We start from the raw sequence: 24582 nt of genomic DNA, 5'->3' as shown, positions 1-24582 counted from the left end.
ACTTTAAAACCATATAGGAACGTAAGACCTTTGAAGTCAGTATGATTAAATATTTTGACACCCACCAGACGGGACTTAACAAAGATCTGGGTTTTCTAACCCATTATAAACCATAAAATTGTACTGCTTTGTCACCCTCCTGTCTCCATGCATATCTCCCTGTCCCTCATCCACCGAATCTTCCTGTCTCTCACCTATCTACCCCCATCCTGTTAGACTGTCACTGAAATGCTTTGATGTTTCACCAGTGGCGTAGCCACAGGTGGGCTTGTTAGGGCTCAGGCCCATCCAGCAGTAGCACATGGTAATGAAAATGCTGCTCTCCACAATACTGGCACCTTCGCATGCTCCGTTTTCAGCGCATGCCTGCTGCAGACTACCAAGGTGGAGACTGGAGAGAAGCATTTTCCCACCAGCTGAGATATTTTTTTGATGTGGGGGTGGGGAGGAGAACATTTGGTGCCCACCCACTTCTTGCCTAGGCCCATCCAAAATCTGCTGTCTGGCTACGCCCCTGTTCACATATATGCTGTCGTCTACCAACATTTGCTTATTTCCGATCTGACGAAGAAGGGCTACCTTCGAAAGCTAATCAAGAAATGTATTATGTCCAATAAAAAAGGTATCATCTTATTTTCTTTTCCATGTTTTATTTCTATTGATTACCTTTAAAAGTGGACTAACACGGCTACCACACCTCTCTATCCTGGAGGTGGAATTCAGAATGGATTTTTTAAAACTTATTTTTATTTATTTGATGCTAACACAGCTGCAATAACATTGTATGTGTGGGATCCTTTTAGGCCTTAACATGCCAAAGCTGTAGATCTTTTTTGCCTCATTGTCTGATCTATCCTTTAGCAATCATTTGAAAATATAAAACAGAGAAAAGCAGAGGTATGGAAAATATATATATTTTAAATACTTTCTAAATTTGTACATCGTTACTAAGTACAAAAGTACAGCTTATTTGTAAAAAGTAACCTTTTTTTTGCCATACTTTTTTACTTGTAACTCCTCAGAAGTAAAAGTACTGCCAATTGTGTACTTAAGTACTGTAACGAAGTACAAGTACTTTGTTACTACCCATTTCTGCTGTTTTTGAACTTACACCCTATGTTCGGTTGATACCTGAATTTGAATCGCCCGCTTTTGTATGGATATGGCCAAGGCACAGATTCAGATTTTGGATAGCTTACATGATTGGGCTTGTCCAGAATATTTGCCGTTTGACAAAAAGAATTATGATATCTAGGTGTTTTATTGGCCTCCTCACTTTCCATTTGTGTCATCATTAAAACTGTATTTTATAAATTGAGGCTAGTTCAATGTCTTTGAGATTATTTAGATTCTGATCATTTTCAGACAGTATTTCAGTCTAGTGATGTCACACTTCAATCATTGTAGGGGTCAATATTCAAAGCTATTTAACCAACCTGAAACAGCTCCTGGCCAGTTAAATCGTCTGTTCAGTGAACTGCTAATTTTCAACACCTCTTAACTGGTTAGTACCACTGAAAATAACCAGTTAGCACCAAACTGAAAATTGGCTATTTGGGGGGCATTCCCGGGGCAGAGTCAGCACTTGACTGGTTAAGTGCAAATATTCAGCTCTTAAACGGCCATTTTAATCGCATAAATAGGACCAGATATAAGTCAATCCTATCTTTATGCGATAACCCATAGCCAGTTAAGTCATGGATATCACACTTAACTGGCTATGCATTAGCCAGCTCCAGAAACCTGGAAATTCAATGCCAGTGTCTGGACATTTCCGGGTTTAACGTTAGCGGCAGTCAGTAAAACTCTGATTCCCATAGGCTAAATATTGGGCCCGCAATGCCCTGTTCTTGGGTTTGCTATTGTACTGCTTTTGGACATTATAGGTAGCTCAAAACTTGGCAGCTCGACTGTTCATGAATGAATCTCATAGAGACCGCATTTGCCCATTGCTCATAAAAATGCACTGGCTGTAAGTTTTTTTTGTATACCCAGTTTAGAGTGTTATCTTTGATATTTTATTTATTTGTTACATTTGTATCTCACATTTTTCCCACCTATTTGTAGGCTCAATGTGGCTTACATAGTACCGGAGAGGCCTTTGCAGGCTCCAGTGTGAACAAATACAGGGTGATGTTGTGGTAAGATCAAGTTCATGTGGCACAGCCACATTAGGGAATCAGAGAATGGAAGAGTTGTGTTATGTCCATTACGTGCTTTAGTTTGGTTGTGTTGCAGAGATCAGGCATTTAAGTTGGATTGGTAGGGTATGCCTTTTTAAACAGGTTGGTTTTTAGTGATTTCCGGAAGTTTAGGTGGTCGTACATCGTTTTCAAGGCTTTTGGTAATGCGTTCCACAGTTGTGTGCTTTTGTAGGAAAAACTAGATGCATAGGTTGATTTGTATTTAAGTCCTTTGCAGCTTGGGTAGTGCAGATTTAGGTACGTTCATGTTGATTCAGATGTGTTTCTATTTGGTAGGTCGATCAAGTCTGTCATGTAACTTGGGGCTTCTTCGTAGATGATTTTGTGAACCAGGGTGCAGATTTTGATACATTGTGTTTGAATGATAGTATGCCTTTACAAATTTTGGGGCCAAATATTCAGCGCTATTTAATCGGCTAATATTCAGTGCGAAATAACCAGTTATCTACACGATTATTAGCGCTTAGTGGTTAGCCACTAACCGGCTATGTTGTGTCACTTATTTGGCTAAGCGTAAATATTCAGCAGTAAACCAGCTAAGTTGAGTGATTAAGATAAGCCTGCTATTTAAGTGGCCTATCTTTAACTGCTTTCAAATTAACCGGCTAGCACTGAATATTCACTTAGCCGGTTAAGTTGCTGCAGTCAAAACTAAAACTGGATAGTCAGTGCTGATCGCTGGATATGGCGCGACACTGAATGTCTGGGGTCAGGGCTGATGGCAGCTGCTAACTGTGCTGCCTGTTGCTGGCTGAAAATCGGGAGGTTACTGTCCATTGAGATCATTGCGGTCTAGTGATGGACTAGTTTTAGGGACACTCTCCTTGCTGATTAGATTGCAAGAACACTGGACTTTAATTTTTATGTTGCTGGACATACTCTGTGGAATGCTTTACCTTATGAATTAAGGCAGGTCGCAAATTCTGTGGGCTATAATAATAGTAATAGATAACATATGGGAACTTATAGTCCACAACTATTACAGTTCAAAGAGGGTTTTACAACCCAAAAAGATATAGCCTTAGTTACAGATTGGCCTGATACAAAATAATAAAATCCAAGTCCAGTGATTGATGTTAACAGCCATATGTTACCCCAGAGTTCCCAATATGTCCTTTATAATAGCAACCTTAACAGGGAAATATTGCATTTAATGCATTTATCTTAATAATTGTGAACTGAAATATACCTTTGAAATAGGCTTGACAAGAATAGTAATTGGTGGCAAGAAGTTAGGTAATGAATATTAAATCTCAAAAATCCCAGCAGGGTATTCTAAAGTTCTGGGCCAACATCTCATTACAGAACTTTTCTTTGTGGTAACTTCAGTATAAGTGCTCTTAGTCTATCTGATCAGGTGACAGGTTTATCGTGTATCTGGGTATAATAAAAGTACCAAGGATTAATTGTTTGCTCTCTCTCAGTGGCTTGTTGATAAATGTGTGTGCATAAGGCTGGTCACGTTGACAGACTTGGCCCATTCTATACCTATTATCTATCGGATCCTTGTTCCCCACCTAGCTTTTCATAGATAGAATAATGGGCCACCATGCTCATTTTGATGTCATGGGAGTCATGTCAGGGGTGCATATTCCATCTTCATTTGGATGTCAAAGATGGCTGCCTGTTGTGACAGCCTGTTTTCGGCTTCAAGGTGTATGCTTACAGGGCTGAGAGGTGCTGAGGGAACTGGCTTGAGGAGGGCAGCATCTGGTCATGGAATCTCTGCCCCCTCCATCTCCTTATAATGATCATAGTACTGAGGATGGAGACACTGGATACCCCAGAGTAGAGGAACCCCACAAGATGGAGGCAGCAATTGGTGCAGGTTGCAGAAAGGCTGATCCAGCAAAGAAGACAACTTTTGGACCAATGCGAAAGGAAGTCGTAGCTAATGCAACAAATGCTGGAACTACAGGAGTAATGCGCATTGGACACCTGGGAGATAAGAGGAGCAGTCCAGGACACAGGGCAGGACATAGTGGGGCTGGGGCTGGGGATATTCATGATGACAAAAGGCCCTGACAGCTGCTGTCTCCAAAAACTCACCTGCTGAGATCCATATGCCAGTGACCAAGCCCACTATCACCTCCTCCACCAACACTAACTAAGTCACAGGGCAACCAAGAAAGAAAATGCAGACTTCTGCTTCTGAGAACATCATGAGTTCTTCCTTTATGGTAACCTCTGCCCCAGTTTGCACACTTCCACCATCAGACAGTTCCAGCTCTGTCCAGCAGTGCTATGCAGAGGACTCATTTTCCTGACTTTCACTGAACAGCACAGCAATCACAGCTGCAGAATGTTGCCTATGGGTTCACCTCCGACACCAGTGACACCATATCCACCACTCCTGTGTGCCTTATGACTCAAGTGGTGGAGAGGAGAAGGGATGGGAAGGGCAGTACGGTTGGGGGTCATGAAAGGGAAGGGGCCTTGGTATGTGGGAATGGGGAGAACAGGTGTAAGGGGGCGAGGGGGGATGTGCGTGAGACTGGGGAGAATAGCAGGTGGAAGGGGAACACACTTTTTATATCATAGTAACATAGTAGATGACGGCAGAAAAAGACCTGCATGGTCCATCCAGTCTGCCCAACAAGATAAACTCATATGTGTATACCTTACCTTGATTTGTACCTGCCTTTTTCAGGGCACAGACCGTACAAGTCTGCCCAGCAGTATTTCCCGCCTCCCAACCAGTCCCGCCATCAAATCATTTCACATATGCTTCTCAATATAAGCACTTACCATCACTGCAAATGTTTATGTATGATTTCACTTACATATTTTATTTATTTTCCAAATTTCTATACCGCTTAAAAACTAGGCAGTTTATAAAAACAAATGTGGCATAAAATTAAAATAATATAAAAAAAATCAAAAGCGTTTTTAGAAGCTACTTACACTGGTCTCAAGGAGCCCAGTGCAAGTAACTTTTATATTTTGAACGTACTAATTTAAGATGTGTTACATGTCTGTATTTTAAGGATCTAACTTGCCTCTGATGCAGGCAGTTTGCTGCTGAAACATGTTGAGCTTTTATTAACACATCTGTACGGTAGGACAATACAAATAAACTTCATTGAACAACTGTTCAGCCATTGGTTGGTTTCTTTGGCTGCTTCTCCTTGGATACTCAAAAATGGGCAGCAGAAAAGATCAGCGTTAAGTACTATTGTAAAAGGGCAGACTCCCTCTATAGGATAGCACATAGTGCCAATTGCCTTGGCGCCAGATTTACGCTTGCTGAAACCTAGAGTAAATTTGGAGATCAAGTTGAGCGCACTGACCCATTATTCTATAACACTGCGTGCAGCTTTTGGGAACACTCCTGACCCGCTCATGCCCCTCTTATGGCCACGCCTCCTTTTGAGTTGTGTTACAGAATAGCGTGCAGCCAGATGTGCATACAAATCCTAATCTGCGCCAACGAACATCAGTAATTCATCGCTAGCATCCAGTTATTGATAGTTAACAGCCTGTTAGCCAATTACTACTACTACTACTATTTAACATTTCTAAAGGACTACTAGGGTTACGCAGTGCTGGACAGTCCCTGCTCAAAGGAGCTTACAATCTAATGGACAGTATGTGCGGACAGACAAATTGGGGCAGTCTAGATTCCTGGGTAGAGTTGAAACGGTTAGGTGCCGAAGGTGACATTGAAGAGATGGGCTTTGAGCAAGGATTTGAAGATGGGCAGGGAGGGGGCTTGGCGTATGGGCTGAGGAAGTTTATTCCAAGCATAGGGAGAGGCAGGGCAGAAAGGGCGGAGCCTGGAGTTGGCGATGGTGGAGAAGGGGACAGAGAGGAGGGATTTGTTCTGTTACGTTCACATTTTGGGAGCGCGACCAATTTTCACCATTTACAGAATCCGGGGATTTGTGTTTTGTGTGCAATAGATTTTGGATTTGCATGCAGGCCAAATGCTCTCCGTGTGTGTATAGTAGAAACTGCATGTGTGGGCATTGAGAAACAAGAATTCTTGATTTGTATATGAAAAAGAAAAGCCATAGCGTTCAAGCACAACACAAAGAGCAGTTTCTAAAGTATATGCTTGTACCTTGCACACGTTCGTGCTCCTTTTGATGTACAGGTCCACTAATGGAAGTCACTTGGCAGTCGTCAATTCTTGTTTAATCTATGATTGAATAGAATGAAATAAGCTTTTGTCAAACAACGAGAAAGTGTTTCTAGCTCAAAGAATGAGTTCACCTACTGTACGTTTTCTGTATGCTTTTGATTTCTGCTGCCCAATTTAATGCATTTATTATTTCAAGAAATCACAGCTAGACAGCTATTGTTGCAGCCCCCATAACAGCAGAAAGGCAAAATTATGCACTTTCAAAAAAACTTCCACATGCACATTTTATTCTATCCCTACTCATCATTCCCCCAACATTCTCCCCCTCCTTATCAGCACCTCAGCCATCAACTCCTCCTTAGTCCTCCTTATTTAACCCCCCCCCTCCCCCAAGTCAACAGCTTTCCAGATTCACACCAGCTTCACCTCACTACTTTCAGTATTCAATTGCTCCTTAACCCTCCCTCCTGCCACATCATTCACAGCTTCCTGGTGTTGCCTGGTTGGTGGCTTTGGCTCTCTCAACCTCTGTCTGCCAGGCCAGTCTCTTTCAAGAGCAGCTGTTGCCAGTGTTTGCTTCAGTCTTTCCTCCCTCCTGCCTCTGCAGCATAATAGGAAAGGAAAGGGCTACATTAGACACTGTGCACTCAGCTGTGTCTGTGCTTCATGCACATGCTGCAGAAGGAAAGCTGAGAAAATGGACTTAAAGAAAGGGCTAGCCATGCCACTAGTGGCCTCTGCAACTGCCTAGGGTAGCAGCATTTTGGGGGTGGGGAGGGGGGGCAGGAGAGTAGCATCTCCTCCCATGTCTGCTACTCTAACTCTTCCCAAGTCCCCAGGGGTGGCCCATGACAATCTGCCGCCTGATGCAGAAAATGAGCTGCCACCCTGGCTCCTCTGCCGCCACCCCCGCCCTTCCCTCCCCAACCCCCCTCCCTGAAATTACCTTTTTTATTCTTTTCTTGTTTTTCAAAAGAAAGCGGTGGCAGCGACTCCCATAAGCTGTCCCTGCCTGCTGGTACCGGCTCTTTCTCTTTACTGTGTGCGTCCCGCCTCTCTGATGTACTCTCCTGTTTCCTCGGCTGCCCGGTTAAGTTTGGCCAAAAATAAACTGACTGCAAAGCTCTTCCTAACCTTGGCCTGCCTTAAATCTCAGACCACTGCCTGAATTTCTTCATCCCATCCCAGAGCAATCACTCTCTAGTGATTTAGATCTGATTTCCTCATGTTCAATTGTGAAGCGCTGCGTATGACTGGTAGCTCTATAGAAATGATTTATAGTAGTAGTAGATATTCAATGTCACTCGCCAGAAACGGCCTAGCATTGAATTTTCGGGCTCAGCACCGACCACGGGAATTATTCGGCCTAACTCCCATGGTCTGAATATCAAGCCCTAAATACTTAGTCACCTCCACTTATGTACAATCTGTTTTTATTAATAATTGATCCTACAGAGGTTTTTTTTTTAGACATTTTCAGTTTTAAGATTGTTTGTTTATTTATTTATATATGTACTTTTTTTTATATGTTAATCCCAAAGTGTAGCAAGATTCCGGAATCCCAAAGACGACTACTACTTATCATTTCTATAGCGCTACTAGACATACACAGCGCTGTACACTTGAACATGAAGAGACAGTCCCTGCTCGACAGAGCTTACAGTCTAATTACTTCCTGCACACTGAGGCCCTTTTCATCACCGAAGGTAAAAGGCAGAAAAAAGGAAATGGCTGCTCACACGGCCATTTCTTGGGGGGGTGGGGGAGCCCTTAATTGTAAAGGTAGTACTGCTGGTGCAAAAAAAAAAAATTTCAATCACAACAGAAATGGCGCACAGTGGGGGTTCACTACCACCAGCTCACGTGGAGGGGCATAATCGAACGGAGATGACCATCTCTAAGGGTGCCCATCTGTAAGGACGGCACCGCGAAGGGGTGTGGAAACCCAAAACAAGATGGGCGGCCATCTTTCATTTCGATAATACGGTTGACCTAAATGTCGAGATGGGCAAACTTAGAGATGGTCGTCCCCGGTTTTCACCCATAATGGAAACCGAGGACGCCCATCTCAGAAACGACCAAATCCAAGCCATTTGGCCATGGGAGGAGCCAGCATTTGTAGTGCACTGGTCCCCCTCACATGCCAGGACACCAGCCGGGCACCCTAGGGGGCACTGCAGTGGACTTCACAAATTGGTCCCAAGTGCATAGCTCCCTTACCTTATGTGCTGAGACCCCCAAAACCCACTCCCCACAACTGTACACCACTACTATAGCCCTTATGGGTGAAGGAGGGCACCTACATGTGGGTACAGTGGGTTTGTGGTGGGTTTTGGAGAGCTCAACATTTACCATCACAAGTGTAACAGGTAAGGGGGGATGGGCCTGGGTCTGCCTGCCTGAGGTGCACTGCACCCACTAAAACTGCAGTATGCAGGGACCCTGCATACTGCTGCGATGGACCTGAGAGTGACATTTGAGGCTGGCAAAAAATGTTTTTAAAGTTATTTTTTAGAGGGTGGGAGTGGGTTAGTGACCACTGGGTGAGTCAGGGGAGGTCATCCCCAATTCCCTACAGTGGTCATCTGGTCACTTCGGGCACTTTTTGAGGATTGGTCGTGAAAAAAAAAGGACCAAGTAAAGTCAGCCAAGTGCTTGTCAGAGACGCCCTTCTTTTTTCCATTATCGGCCGAGGGCGCCCATCTCTTAATCACGCCCCAGTCCCGCCTTCACTACGGTGCTGACATGCCCCTGTGAACTTTGTTCATCCCCGCGACGGAAAGCAGCTGGTGACGCTCAAAATCGGCTTTTGATTATGCCGATTTGGGCAACCATGAGAGAAGGACGCCCATCTCCCAATTTGTGTCGAAAGATGGGCGCCCTTCTCTTTCGAAAATAAGCCTGATGGTGGGCCAGTGGTAGTGCTGGATTGGCACCCACCAACGCTGCAGTTGCTTTACCGTGGCATTGTAAAAGGGTCCCTAAGCAATTAATTTGCACGCACACGCACTCATCTCAGGAGCACGCTCAAATTTGGGCATGTAAATCTGGATCCAGAAAAAATCCACCAAAGTGGAGAACTCTGAGATCCCATGAGATGCAACAGCAGTAAAAAGAGTGGGAAAATGACCGTGGATTCCAGAGATAAGACGGAGAGCCTGATCTCTTAAAAGCGATTTTATTAATAAAAAGACAGGGCACTGTTTCAGCCAAAGCCCTGCCTCAGGAGTCTTTTGGTGGAATCTCTCCAATGTACCAGGGGCCACGGGGGCATGGGCCCCCGTAGATTTGGCCCTGGACCCCCCCCTGCCGTGCCGACGACCCTCTCGACCCCCCCCTTCCGCCACCAACCCGTTGTCGCCTACCTTTGCTGGCGGGGGACCCCAACCCCCGCCAGCCGAGGTCCTCTTCTTTCTTTCTTCGTTCTGTTTCTGAGTCTGACGTCCTGCACAGAATGAAGGAAGAAGAGGATCTCGGCTGGCGGGGGTTGGGGTCCCCCGCAAGCAAAGGTAAGTGACGGTAGGTTGGAGGCGGGAGGGGCGGTCGAGAGGGTTATTGGCAGGGGGGTTCAAAGTTGGTGGTGGTGTCGGCGGCGGGGGGGTGTCGGCAATGGTGGGGGGAGGTCGGCGGTGCCGGGGAGGGGCCTAAAATGTGCCTCCTCACCTCTTGGGTCTGGACCTCCCTCCCGCAGAAGTCTGGCTACGCCCCTGGTAGGTACCTTATAGCAAAAAATGTAGAGGTTTTGAAAAAGACCGTGTGATCGCATACAATGTCAAAGTCTGCTCTGGTCGCGTGATGAGAGCAGACTTTGACGTATGTGATCGCACGGTCTTTTTCAAGACCTCTATTTTACGTTTTTTTGCTATAAGATACCTACATTGGAGAGATTCCATCAAAAGACTCGGTGCAAATCTGGATGCCATATATAGAATCTGGGAATTACTTTGTGAATATTACTATAATTGTTTTTGATGTTGAAAATGTAAAGTACGTTATGTCGGTCACTGAAACAAACTCCAACTTCCATGCATTTAATCGTGCTTTTTAGACGGCAGAAGGTGAAAACTGTACAAGCATGTGAATACTTTTACAAGGCACTGTACGTTTTCTATGGAAACAAGAATAAATAAAACATTTTAAGCTAGCTGGTGCCAGAACATCCAATCTGTTGTTTTCTCCATCCCATCTGCCAGTAGCACAGACAGATTTTACTCCTACTGCAATGTCCTGCATTTTGAAATAGGTGAAACGAGTTTGCAACAAAAATAGAAGAGTAGGAAGGAAGTTTCCTTCTTGACGGGCAAAAATTCTAGAACAAGGGGTCATGAATCTAGACTCAGGAGTTACATTAGAAAATATGCTTTCATAGAAAGGATAGGGCAATACAAAGAATGGCTTCCCCATGGAGACCGTGAAAGCAATAAGAGGAACAGATTTATAGAAGATGTGGTACAAGCACTAGTATTCGTTAGCTATAAAAAAAAATTGGCATAATCCAGAGATCAAACTTTCTTTGCTCTTGGGAAAAATCCACAGTTCCAGGAATAACATGTATAGAATGTTTGTACGTTTGGGAAGCTTGCCAGGTGCCCTTGGCCTGGATTGGCCGCTGTCATGGACAGGATGCTGGGCTCGATGGACCCTTGGTCTTTTCCCAGTGTAGCATTACTTATGTACTTTCCTTATCCCCAACAGGAAATTCTGCATTGAGGCCTAAATTCACTAAATGGCACCCAAATAAGAACTATTCTATAAAGGACGCTCTGAGGGGCCCTTTTACTAAGTGGTGGTAAGCCCACTGCAGGCTCACTGTGTGCCAATCTGGAGCTACTGCCAGCCCAACATGGGGGCCGGCAGTAGTCCCACCCCCAGAGCACGGAATTTCCGGTGCTAGCAGAAATATTGAAAAAATATTTCCACAGGGGGGTTACCCAGTGGTAATCGGGCAGTGCCGCATGCTACCCGGTTACCACTGGGTTAGCGTGGGAGCCTTAACCGTAGGGCTTTTTTGAGGGGGTACTTGGGGGTACTAAGTACCGGCACCTTTTCCATTGTCTGCTAAATTGACCCAATGGTCTCCAAGTTTTAATGAAAGAGCTTAGACTCTACACACAAATTCTGCCTTGTCCTAGATTCTGTGACTGGTTGCAGGGGGCCTGGCTATTGTGAGGTGGGTCCCTCAGTGATCACCCCAACCCTGAAAGGTGGCCTGGCATTTGAGTACCGGCACCTTTTTTCCTAGAAAAAACGCACTGCTTAATCGCCACCGCATGGCCATGTCTTTTTTTCAGTCCTTTTACCCACTGCAGTAAAAAGGGCCTCAGCGTGTGGCAAAAGCAGCCCCCGCCACTAGCTTAGGGCCCCTTTTACTACAGCTTACTGAAAGGACGCCTTAATTAGGCACCATTTATAGAATAGTGCTTAGTGTTCAGTTCCACACACAACTTTTAGGCCCAACTGAAACCTGGTGTAAATCCCTCGGCCTAAGTTAGACACAGATCCCCCGAATTCTACAATAGTGTGTGCATCTTTAGTGAATGTCCCTCCCATGACCACGCCCCCTTTTCACTTACGCACTAAAAAATTTACCTGTGTGTCGTTATAGGATAGCACCTAGGAAAATTTGTTTTTAAACATTTCTATACCGCACAATTCAAATGTTCTCAGTAATTAGTAGTGTACATAAATCATAAAATAGACATTCGTTCTTACAAACATAAAGCTTCAAACAAACTAAAATATGTGGAGGGGCATAATCGAATGGGGACGACCATCTCTAAGGGCGCCCATCTCTAAAGACGTCCCGGCGAAGGGACGGGGAAAGTCGTATTATCGAAACAAGATTATCTTTCGTTTCGATAATACGGTCGGGAACACCCAAATCTCAACATTTAGGTCGCCCTTAGAGATGGTCGACCTAAATGTTGAGATGGTCGACCTTAGAGATGGTCGTCCCCGGTTTTTGGCAAAAATGGAAACCAAGGACACCCATCTCAAAAACGACCAAATCCAAGCCCTTTGGTCATGGGAGGAGCCAGCATTCGTAGTGCACTAGTCCCCCTCACATGCCAGGACACCAACCGGGCACCCTAGGGGGCATTGCAGTGGACTTCACAAATTGCTCCCAGGTGCATAGCTCCCTTACCTTGTGTGCTGACCCCCCCAACCTTCCCCCCAAAACCCACTCCTCACAACTGTACACCACTACCATAGCCCTAAGAGGTGAAGGGAGGCACCTACATGTGGGTACAGTGGGTTTTGAAGGGCTCACATTTACCACCACAAGTGTAACAGGTAGGGGGGATGGGCCTGGGTCCGCCAAGCTGAAGTGAACTGCACCCAATAAAACTGCTCCAGGGACCTGCATACTGCTTTCATGGAGCTGGGTATGACATTTGAGGCTGGCATAGAGGCTGGCAAAAAAAAAATTAAGTTTTTTTTTTTTTTAGGGTGGGAGGGGGTTGGTCACCACTGGGGCAGTAAGGGGAGGTTATCCCCGATTCCCTCTGGTGGTCATCTGGTCAGTTCAGGCACCTTTTCACGGCTTGGTTGCAAGAAAAAAAGGACCAAGTAAAGTCGGCCAAGTGCTCGTCAGGGACGCCCTTTTTTTTTCCATTATCAGCCGAGGATGCCCATCTCTTAATCACGCCCCAGTCCTGCCTTCGCTATGGTGCTGACACGCCCCCGTGAACTTTGGTGGTCCCCACGACGGGAAGCAGTTGAGGATGCCCAAAATCAGCTTTCGATTATGCCGATTTGGGCGACCCTGAGAGCAGGACACTCATCTCCCGATTTGTGTTGGAAGATGGGCACCCTTCTCTTTCGAAAATAAGCCTGTTGGCGAGCATTTGATCTTGTAATCTAGCTTACTGATTAGAAGGGTAAATAATAGAGCTTTTGTACTGGTGGAAGCCCTGTTTCAGAATATTGGAATACTTCTTTAAGGAACTTATGAAATGTATTTTATGGGGAGCTAAATTTAACAGATGGAAAATGTAAGAGTCTCAAATTTAATGATCTAGCTCAATTTTCTAAGTTCTCCAATTTTCGATGTACTATAGTTGCACCTTGTAACAGTTTATATTGTTCTTCGTTTACTTGGGATAAAGATAGCTCAGAATCTTTAAATTTATTATCCTGATGGGTTAGTCAAGATTGGACTGTTTCAATCATTGAAGCATTAGTCTTAGAATTGGAAACAAAGGTAAGACAGACATTATGCAAGGACACATAGCCGACCATAAGGACTCCAATGTTACCTTTGGAGGTCTCACCAATGGTTTAAAAGCTGCATCAGGATTAGGCTGTTCTCCACCCACCATCACCGGTTCCAATGACTTCTCTAGTCCTGGCAAATTCAATCCGACAACCTGAGAGGTAACTGGAAGGCTCAGATTGTCAGGGAAAACCCCATCCTGGAACGTCGCTGTATCGGGAGAAAGCCCCTCCCTAGTCATTTCAGAAACCCCGACTTCCGAGGTCTCGACAGACACTCTTCCCGACATGCTCCCCACTCCTTGAGCCTGCTATATTGGACTTTGTGGGCTGAGTGAAATCTCACTCTCCTGACGGGACTCCTCTTTGTAGTGGCCAAAGGAATGCCCTGGGGTGCAATAGCCATCACATTTGTTGTAATCAGAACCTGACGAAGAACAAGGATCGCAGAAGGTAAGGAGGGAACTCCTCTAATCTTTCCCTTTCTCTTCAGCATCATAGAAACAAGGAAATAAGATGAAAACAATCTTCTGGCGCTCAGCATAGTGTGTCTAACCTCCGTGCCATCTTGGTCAATCTCCTGTTGAAGATATTTTTAATTGTATAATCAGTGGGAAGCAAAAACTGGATATCATCAGCCTAGAGCCTAAAATTCTAATGTAGACAATTCAATAATCGACATAATGACAGCAAAAATATGTTAAAAAGCACAGCAGACAAGCAAGATCACTGTGGTACCCCGTTTTTTATCTCTTTCAACTCTGATATTTCTTCTCCTATGGCTACACAATATTGTTTATTCTCTAAAAATGAAGTTAATCAACTCAACACCTTGCTAATAATACCAATTAAGCACAATCTATTTTTCAAAATTTTATAATTTATAGTATCAAAAGCTGCAGAAATGTCTAATTGTCACAAGTCAGAAATGCCCAACTTCATTAAATCCAATTCGGATCACGTCAAATAAAGACAAGAGTAAAGTTTCTCTATCAGGGTTTAAAATGAAAACCAAATTGATTAATATCCAAAATTAATATTTGTTTCCAGAAAATCTAGAATTCCTTCAATAATGGCCTAACTACTGCTTTCTTCAACTCGACAGGCATCTTTCACATCTTTCAAAAGAGCAGGTTGGAAAACATCTAACTTACAATATCTATTTTTAACTTGATTAAAAGTTTTCTCCACCACATCAATTGTTACTGTAGGCAATTTTGAATAATCAAATTGTTCTGTTATCTTATCTACCTTATTCTTAAATGTATCTGCAAAATCATTACATGAAATAGAGGAAGAAAAATTGCCTTAATTTTCCATATCTCCTCTCCGGTACTATGTAAGCCACATTGAGCCTGCAAATAGGTGGGGAAATGTGGGATACAAATGTGACAAATAAATAAATAAAATATCTTTAGTTAACCTTGAAACTGTAGCAAACAATTCTTTAGTACTGGAAGAGGCTTTTTCTATAGACTCATTAAAAAAAGGCATAATTCACTATAATCGTTTTCTCTCTATATTCCACCAATTTCTTTAAACAATTTTCTTGTGAACCTCCTGAAGGAAATGTATGCCACTCCCGTTCATTCTTCCTTAGTTCTTGCTTCAACAAACGTAATTCATCGTTAAACCAGGGTGCATTATGACTTCTCCCCATTTTCTTTTGCTTCAATGGTGCAACTTCATTAACAGCATAAGATAAAATACTATTCCATTTAGTAACGCATGACTCAGCAGTATCACTCTCACAAACATCCAACATCTGTAAGCTCTTATCTAATTCTAATTGCTACTCTTTAAACCACTCAAGGAATGCATCACTTTTAAAGTATGCACCTTAGTCCACAAAATCATTCACGGTGAAGCCCCTGCATACATGTCCGACTTAATAGACCTGCCACCCAGAAACGCTAAAAGATCGTCCCGAACCTTCCTCAATCTCCACTACCCTAAGTGCAAAGGTATAAAATACAAAGTACTGCACGGATCAACTTTCGCATACAAGAGCACACAATTCTGGAATACACTACCACGCAACCTGAAAATGATCTACGAACTGACCGACTTCCGCAAACTACTAAAGACTTATCTCTTTCAGAAAATCTACGGCAAGGATCAAAACACATGAAGCCCATACAATCTAATAGACACGTACCAATACACTCTCTGTAATCTCTTCTCCTGCGCTCTCACCACTCTTTAACCCTACCCACAGACAAATTGTCAGACCTCCATGTTCCCTCGATACTGTTTTGTCCCCCTCTCAACTCACCACTGTTATATCCCACTGTTCTATCCCCTAATGATATCCTGAATTTACTCTGTCTTATATAACTCATCACAATGTAACCCATAATTGTACTGCAATAATTGTACTTCCATCATTTACAACGTATTGTAAGCCACAATGAGCCCGCAAATGGGTGGGAAAATGTGGGATGCAAATAAATAAATAAAACTCAAAAGGTTCCCTCCTATTAACCCATTTTGTAAGTACATAAATACATATGTATTGCCATACTGGGAAAGACCAAAGGTCCATTGAGCCCAGCATCCTGTTTCCAACAGTGGCCAATCCAGGTCACAAATACCCGGCAAGATCCCAAAAATGTACAAAACATTTTATACTGCTTATCCCAGAAATCGTGTATTTTCCCCAAGTCCATTTAATAACGGTCTATGGACTTTTCTTTTAGAAAGACGTCCAAACCTTTTTTAAACCCCGCTAAGCTAACCACCTTTACCATATTCTCTGACAGCAAATTCCAGAGTTTAATTACACGTTGAGTGAAGAACTTTTCTCCAATTTGTTTTAAATTTACTACATTGTAGCTTCATCGCATGCCCCCTAGTCCTAGTATTTTTGGAAAGCGTGAACAGACGCTTCATGTCTACCCGTTCAACTCCACTCATTATTTTGGTACTTTACTATGCAATAATTTTTTTTTCTCAAATTCAATTTTTACAGATACTGCTGTATGATCTGACCATGAGAGAAAATGTATTGAATCTATATTATATTTATTTCCTAGCAGCAAATATTTCGGAACAAAAACTACATCCAATATATGTCCGGCTACATGGGTTGGCTGTGTTACTAACTAAGACCATCCTAAACCCTCCAGAGAAGTTATAAAATTCATAATCACATCATCTTTACAACTAAGATCAACTTCCATATTAAAATCACGTCTCATTTCATGAATGGTGGAATTTGCTCTGTTCATGTAGGCGTTATGAGGAAATAGCTGCCATAAAATTTGATCATATTTTGTCCTTCCGTAAAACATGGTCATTGCTAGATAGAACTATGTTAAGTATATTTGCGTGTAAATTTTCTAGGTAAAATCAACTCCTTTTAATCATATGCACACGTACTGTTCTGCTTTATTCTCTGTTAACCTACTGCTACTTTTTTTTTTTTTGCTTTTTGTTTTTGGTTTGTTGCTTTTATTTTAGTCTTTGAAAATGTTTGGTGATTAATTGGATACACCATATGGAGCTTGCTCATTTCTTACACATATGTGTATTATTATTATTGTATTATTCTAAAAATGTATAAAAGATTTAAATAAAAATCACCTATCAATTCAGATCTCTTCCAATCCAAATGCATGTGTAAATTCAAATTGTTGCTAATTAGCATCAATAATTGTTAGCACCCAAATGGTGCTAAGTGGCTAGTTATTTAATTAAATTGTGTGCACAATTAAGGCATGTGGCCAAATTTGCGAGCACAATTTTGAACGCCATTTATGGAATTTGGGGGCAGGTGTTTAACATAACAGTTGCTATATGCTGTTAACCTAGCGCAGGGGTAGGCAGCTCCGGTCCTTGAGAGCCGCAGGCAGGTCAGGTTTTCAGGATATCCACAATGAATATGCAGGAGATAGATTTGCATACCATGGAGGCAGTGTATGCAAATCAAGCTCATGCATATTCATTGTGGATATCCTGAAAACCGGACCTGCCTACGGCTCTCGAGGACCGGAGTTGCCTACCCCTGACCTAGCGTATTAGCTGTTTGTTTTTTTAAGCTAAAAGTTAAAAGTAATGATATGCACTGCAAATCTTTTTGGTTCAGTACAGCTTGGGGTTAATCACGTTTAATTTGTCTTTTGGGTTCTAGAACATTCAGGTCCATACCATCTACCTGTGGCCATCTCCATCTCTAGTTCACTTTGGTTCACTAAGATAAAAAAAAAATAAGCTTAATAATCAGTAGGAACAGCACATCAGAAAAATAAATGAGTCTCTAAAATCTTGCTAAAAATAAAATAATTTTTAAAAGTCGGTAGACTGTTCCAGAGACAAACAGCTAGAAAACAGAAGGAATGTGAAAAAAACAGATCTGATTGCAGAGTTTTGAACCAGCTGGAGTTTAGAAATATACTTTGCTGCCACCCCTAAGTACAGGAGGGCTAAACTGGATAATTGTATAAAATCTCGAAAATAGTCCCGCAAAAAATAAGAACACAACAGCCAAAGTTGTTTTAATTTAAAGTAAGCTTTACGAATCACATTGTTAAATTATGGTTCCATTGACAAGGAAGAATCAAGACGTAAGCCCAGAACTCTAGACATCCTTTCCACTTTAAAATTTTTCCCATCCTCAGTGGCAATAGAGGAATATCAGATTGATGTAAACTGAACCATAAAATTTTAGTTTTATCTGCATTCAATTTGTGTTGCATAAAGGTGACCCAGTCTACAATTTTACTAATACTTTTGTGAATAGTAGACGAAATTGATTCAGCCTTCTGCCTAACCAGGATTAGAAAAAAGATGTCATCAGACATTAATAACTCTCTTGGTCCCAATACAATCTGACCAAGTGTACTTATGTAAAGGTTGTATAAAAATGGAGAAATAGGGGAGCCCTGAGGCACCCCACATGGAGAAGTTCACGGAGTTGAAAAACTATCATCCTTTAAGACGAAATACTGTCTATTTGACAGAAAAGATTTGAACCAAAGAAAAACAGAATCCACCATTCCACAACCAGATAGCAGATTTAATAAGATATTACGATTAACAGTGTCGAAAGTGGCAGAAATATCGAACTGCGAAAGCACCATTTTGCCACCCCCACACAAAACCTGCTTAACTTCAGAAGTTTCTGTGCTGTGGACAAGGCGGAACCCATGTCTATATAGTCCATAGACCGCTACTAAATGGACTTGGGAAAAATCCACAATTTTGGGAATAACATGTATAAAATGTTTGTACGTTTGGGTAGCTTGCCAGGTGCCCTTGACCTGGATTGGCCGCTGTCAGAGACAGGATGCTGGGCTCTATGGACCTTTGGTCTCTTCCCAGTATGGCATTACTTTATGTACTTACGTACATGTTGGAAACTATGTAGCAAATTAAAGGGTCCTTTTACCAAGCTGTGGGAAATAGGGCCCTGCGCTAGTGGCAGGGGCCGGTTTTCCTCCATGCCAGGGCCCTTTTTACCATAGCAGGTAAAAAGCCCCCAGACACACGTAGAGGGGCATAATCGAATGGGGGCGCCCATCTCTAAGGATGGCCCCGACCACATTATTGAAACAAGATGGGCGGCCATCTTTTGTTTTGATAATACGGTCGGGGACGACCAAAACTCAACATTTGGGTTGATCTTAGAGATGGCCGACCTTGGTTTTCGCCGATAATGGAAACCGAGGACACCCATCTCAAAAAAGGCCAAATCCAAGCCATTTGGTCGTGGGAGGAGCCAGCATTTGTAGTGCACTGGTCCCCCTCACATGCCAGGACACCAACCGGGCACTCTAGGGGGCACTGCAGTGGACTTCAGAAATTGCTCCCAGATGCATAGCTAGCTCCCTTACCTTGGGTGCTGAGCCCCCCAACCCCCCACCCCAGGTCCGCCTGCCTGAAGTACACTGCACCCACTACAACTGCTCCAGGGACCTGTATACTGCTGCGATGGACCTGAGTATGGCATTTGAGGCCGGCATAGAGGCTGGCAAAAAAGTATTTTAACCTGTTTTTTTATGGTGGGAGGGGGTTAGTGACCACTGGGGGAGTAAGGGGAGGTCATCCCCGATTCCATTCGGTGGTCATATGCTCAGTTCGGGCATCTTTTCACGGCTTGGTCATGAAAAAAAATGGACCAAGTAAAGTCGGCCAAGTGCTCATCAGGGACATCCTTCTTTTTTCCATTATCAGCTGAGGACGCCCATCTCCTAATCACGTCCCAGTCCTGCCTTCGCTACCCTGCCGACACGTCCTTCTGAACTTTGGGTGTCCCCACGACGGAAAGCCGTCGAGGGTGTCAAAAAATCGGCTTTCGATTATGCCGATTTGGGCAGCCTTGCAAGAAGGGTGCCCATTTCCCGATATGTGTTGAAAGATGGGCGCCCTTCTCCTTTGAAAATGAGCTGGATAGCCATGTAAGAGATCTTGAGATGGTGATAAGGGCTCCTGTGCTAACCAGATGGTAAATTACTGCCAAGTTACCGCCATGCAAGCCATTTCCGGGGCTTTTCTTTTTCCCCGGAAATGGCGCACACTAGGGGTGGGACTACCGCCAGCAGCCTTGTTGGGCCGGCGGTAGCCCCGGAAAAGCGAGTGGTAAGGCCGCGTTGGGCTTACCACCACTCTATAAAAGGGCCTCTTAATCTCTCAATTTAAAGTGACAACTGAGAACCAACTACAAATTCGACCAGCTTGCTAAGAAATGGGATGTTTGCAATAGGTCTGAAATTTGAAACCTGAGACAAATCACCGTCTACCTGTTTAGGAACTGGAGTCAGTACAGTATTCCCCATATCCCAAGAAAACCAGCCTAAGGAAACAGTAATATTGACAAAAGAAACCAACCAGTTCAATAAATCTGGAGAAGGATCTTTCAACCGAAAAGAAGGCATACTATAGAGCGAGATAATCTATTTATCAAAGGAAGCAGGGTAGATGCCAAAACGGGATCAAAGATAGCCCATATTCTGTCAGCTGGAATGTTATCAGAATCCGCAATTAAATCAGTATAGTCACTAAATTGCAACCAATGGAATGATAGTGTTTATTTTAGAAGCAAAATAAGTAGCCAGTGCCTCAGCAGATGGCTGAATAACGTTAGATGAAAGAGGCAACGGTAGATTATAATGTAGTAAACCAACTTCCTTAAATTAGGCCTTTATAGACCTATTAGTGATGAATAATAAGTCTTTCTAGCTAAATTCAAGTCTTGCTTGTACAATGTAGTAGTCTGTTTCCAACTATTTCTGACTGACTCATCCTTGGATTTACGCCAAAAACATCTCTTTAACTCCAATAGCTCTGCAGAGAACCACGGAGAATGAATCTTTCTACGTGATTTAGCCTTGCGCTCAGTAGCAATAACATCTAAAACTTTCAGAGTGGAAAACATCCAATTTGAGAGTAAAACACCTGGATCATCTTCATTTACAGTCAGAAGTGGAATAACAGAGGACCAATAAGAAATGTGATCAATTTTACCTCTCCCAGTCCTAGTGTTGCAAAAAGGAATATACTTTAATTTGGAGAAGGAAAAATTCAACGTGAATGTACAACAGTAGTGATCCAGTCAGGTCACAGACTCCCACTCACAAAAAGTCAACAGTGAGGGATCATTAGCAGACAGTAAATCCAATATATGGCCTGTCTCGTAAGTGGGAACCTGACAGTTGAGTATCAAATTACAAGTTATGCATAAAAGATTTTAAAAATCAACCACCGAACTATCATTTCCATCAGTGGCGTAGCCAAAGGTGGGCCTGGGCCCACCCATTTATGGCTCAGGCCCACCCAGCAGTAGCACATGTTTAGCGGTAGCTACTGGGGATCAGTGGCATAGCCAAGGGTGGGCCTAGGCCCACCCACTTTGGACTCAGGCCCACCCAGTAGCAGCACATCTATGATGTGGTTGGCAGGGATTCCGAAGCCCCACTAGCTGAAAACTCCCAGCAACTGTCCCTCCTGCATACCTTGTAAATAGCAGATATTCACCTGCAGCAAACAGCGACTGATACATACTGCTCACACCGGCCCCATAGCCCTTTTCTCTGACGTATTCCCGCCTATGCGGAAATAGGAAGTTGCAGCAGTGGGAAGGCTGTAGGGCCAACATGACCAGTGTGTATTAGTTGCTTCTCACTGCGGTATGCGGGAGAGGGGGGATGTTTGAGACCATATGGCATGCAGGCGAGAGAAGGAGAGACCAAATCACCTGTAGGACTGGGTGGGGTTCTTCTGCCTACCCATCTTGGGCCCGGGCCCAGGCCCACCCAAAATTGGGTGTCTGGCTACGCCCCTGCTGGGGATCCCAAGCTCTGCCAGCTGAAGACTTCCCCCTGATGCTAATGCAAATGCTACTCTTCACAATACCTGCACCTGCACATGCTCAGTTTTCAGCACATGCCTGCTGCAGATTGACAAGGTGGAAAGAAGCATTTTCTCGCCAGCTGAGATTTTTTTGGTGGTGGGGAAGGGGGGAGAATACTTGGTTCCCACTCACTTCTTGCCTAGGCCCACCCAAAATCTGTTGTCTGGCTAGGCCCCTGATTTACATGATCAAAGTGCAAGTTCAAGTCACCTAAGTGTAGTGCTGACATCAAGGATCAGAGCATACAAAGTAGATAACACTGAGGACCAGATCCCTGAAGCTATATAAACTAGCAAAAATCCAGAGTATGTAGGGTTGAATGTAGCCAATTGACTCAGCATAATTTCCAGCCCTAGAGATGTGTGTATTGACAACAGATACTGACAGTTCTTTGCAGCGCTGACACTATTGACTCATTGAAACATTCTTTTTGTCTACACACAAATTTGACCCCTACTTTGGCTAGATCTTGTAATTCCAGAGAAATGCTGTAATAGCCAAAAACAGATCTGTGTCGAGTCTTGATCTACAGACTTAAAAATAAGTATGTGTAACATTATAATGATATACCATATGAGTCTGGACCTCTCAACTTATTATTTATATTGTCATTGATTATTTTATATTGCATTAAATTTTAAAGCTGGAATTGGATTGGTGTTCCTCTACTTTTTTTCATTTGGTACTTTGCCAAATTCCTTTTGAAAATCCAGATACACAATATCGACTGGCTCACCATTATCTACATGTTTATTCACCCCTTCGAAGAAATGTAGTATTTTGGTGAGGCAAAATTTCCCTTGACTAAATCCGTGTTTGCTTTGTCTCATTAATCCATCCGTTCTTGTCAAAATGCATGTTGAAATTTAGGGGTCCTTGTACTATGCTGTGTTAAAAGGGGGCCTGCGCTAGCATCAGTGCGTGTTTTTGACACCCACTAAGGCCCCTTTTACTGCAGCGAGTAAAAGGCTGTCTTTTTTTTTTCTCCAAAAGAAATGGCCGTGTGGTAAGTGAACCACGTGCTACATGGCCATTTCGAGGAGAGCACTTACAGCAACCCATTGAGGTGGCAGTAAGGGCTCCTGCGCTAACCCAGCAGTAACTGGGCAGCGTGTGGCACTGCCTGATTACATAGTAACATAGTAGATGACAGCAGAGAAAGATCTGCACGGTCCATCTAGTCTGCCCAATAAGATAAACTCATATGTGCTACTTTATGTGTATACCTGACCTTGATTTGTATCTGTCATTTTCAGGGCACAGACCGTAGAAGTCTGCCCAGCACTAGCCCTGCCTCCCGCCACTGGCTCTGCCACCCAATCTCAGCTAAGCTTCTGAGGATCCATTCCTTCTGAACAGGATTCATTTATGTTTATCCCACACATTTTTGAACTCCATTACCTTTTTCATCACCACCTCCCGCGGGAGGGCATTCCAAGTATCCACCACTCTCTCCGTGAAAAAAATACTTCCTGACATTTTTCTTGAGTCTGCCCCCCTCCAATCTCATTTCATGTCCTCTAGTTCTACCATCTCCGGAAAAAGGTTCGTTTGTGGACTAATAACTTTCAAATATTTGAACATCTGTATCAAATCACCCCTGTTTCTCCTTTCCTCCTTTCCTGTTCAGGTCAGCAAAGTCTCTCCTCATACATCTTGTAATACAAATCCCATACCATTCTTGTAGCTTTTCTTTGCACCGCTTCAATTCTTTTTACATCCTTAGCAAGATACGGCCTCGGAAATGGCACACTCTGGGATTGGGAACGACTGCTGGGCTCTTGTGGTAGCCCGGCGGTAGTTCTGGATTGGCACATGGCAAGCCTGTTGCTTCGCACCAACCCTTTAGTAAAAGGGCCCTTAATGATGGAACTGGATGGACACTTGCTTTCATACTTTGTCCTCTGGATTCTATATATGGTGACTAAAGTTGCATGTGCAAATCAGCGTGGATAGCAGATTTGCGTACCCAATTTAATTGATTAATGAGGCAATTAGTGCCAATAATTGGCCGATAGCAACTGATTATTGGCATTAATTGGGAGTTACGCACACATCATATTTTATATCGCTGTGCACGGAACTACTATAACGTATAATTTCAAAGGGCATTTCGGGGGGGGGTGTTCCCAGAATTTACAGTGCATTATTACAGAATAGACTCGATCAGTTAGGTGTCTTTTATGTGCGTAGCACTATTCTATAAAGGATGCGGATTCTTTTAGAATAATGTTCAGCACTTACATTTTTCAGCACCAATTTTGTGATACCATTGATAGAATCTAGTCCTTTGCATATTTTAATCCTCTGATTCTGTTAAATAGGCCTAGAAGCCTATGAAGATAGTTCTATATGTATAATCTATTCCTGTGAGACCCATTCTCTTTTAGCTCTAGGAATCTACAGTCTCAGCATACACTGGCTCTTCCTACCCACAGGAAGTTGCATCAGAGGATTTGGGACACTGCACAGGAAAAGCCCTGGTGGGGCTGTCTGGAGGCAACATATTTTCATTGCTGCCTCTGCCAGTGACCCGCCGGTACTGGGAAGATCAGTGGGGGGTGGAGGAACGCTGGAGAGATGGCAGACTCACAGGGGGAGGTGTGGGGGTGATGAAGAGATACTGGAACTGTGGATGGGGGAGAGGGCAAAGATGCTGGACCAGGGGACACTGTTCCCTCTAAGCTGAGTGGCAGTCCTCCAACTGAATTGCTGCCAGTGGGTTGCAG

At 43.5% G+C, this 24582-nt stretch overlaps 1 long non-coding RNA gene across 1 annotated transcript; it reads left to right on the top strand.

Annotated features, from left to right (window-relative positions):
• The first annotated feature begins 19042 nt into the window (after positions 1-19042).
• LOC115481766 lies at positions 19043-22261 on the top strand. Its single transcript, XR_003943999.1, has 3 exons — positions 19043-19146; positions 22210-22213; positions 22251-22261. It is a non-coding gene; the product is annotated as an uncharacterized LOC115481766 (long non-coding RNA).
• The last annotated feature ends 2321 nt before the right edge of the window (positions 22262-24582 follow it).

The sequence above is a fragment of the Microcaecilia unicolor genome, chromosome 12, assembly GCF_901765095.1.
Source record: "Microcaecilia unicolor chromosome 12, aMicUni1.1, whole genome shotgun sequence".
Taxonomy (NCBI): Eukaryota; Metazoa; Chordata; class Amphibia; order Gymnophiona; family Siphonopidae; genus Microcaecilia; species Microcaecilia unicolor.
The sequence above is the reverse complement of the archived record's forward strand: the minus strand, read 5'-3'. Positions and strand labels throughout refer to the sequence as shown.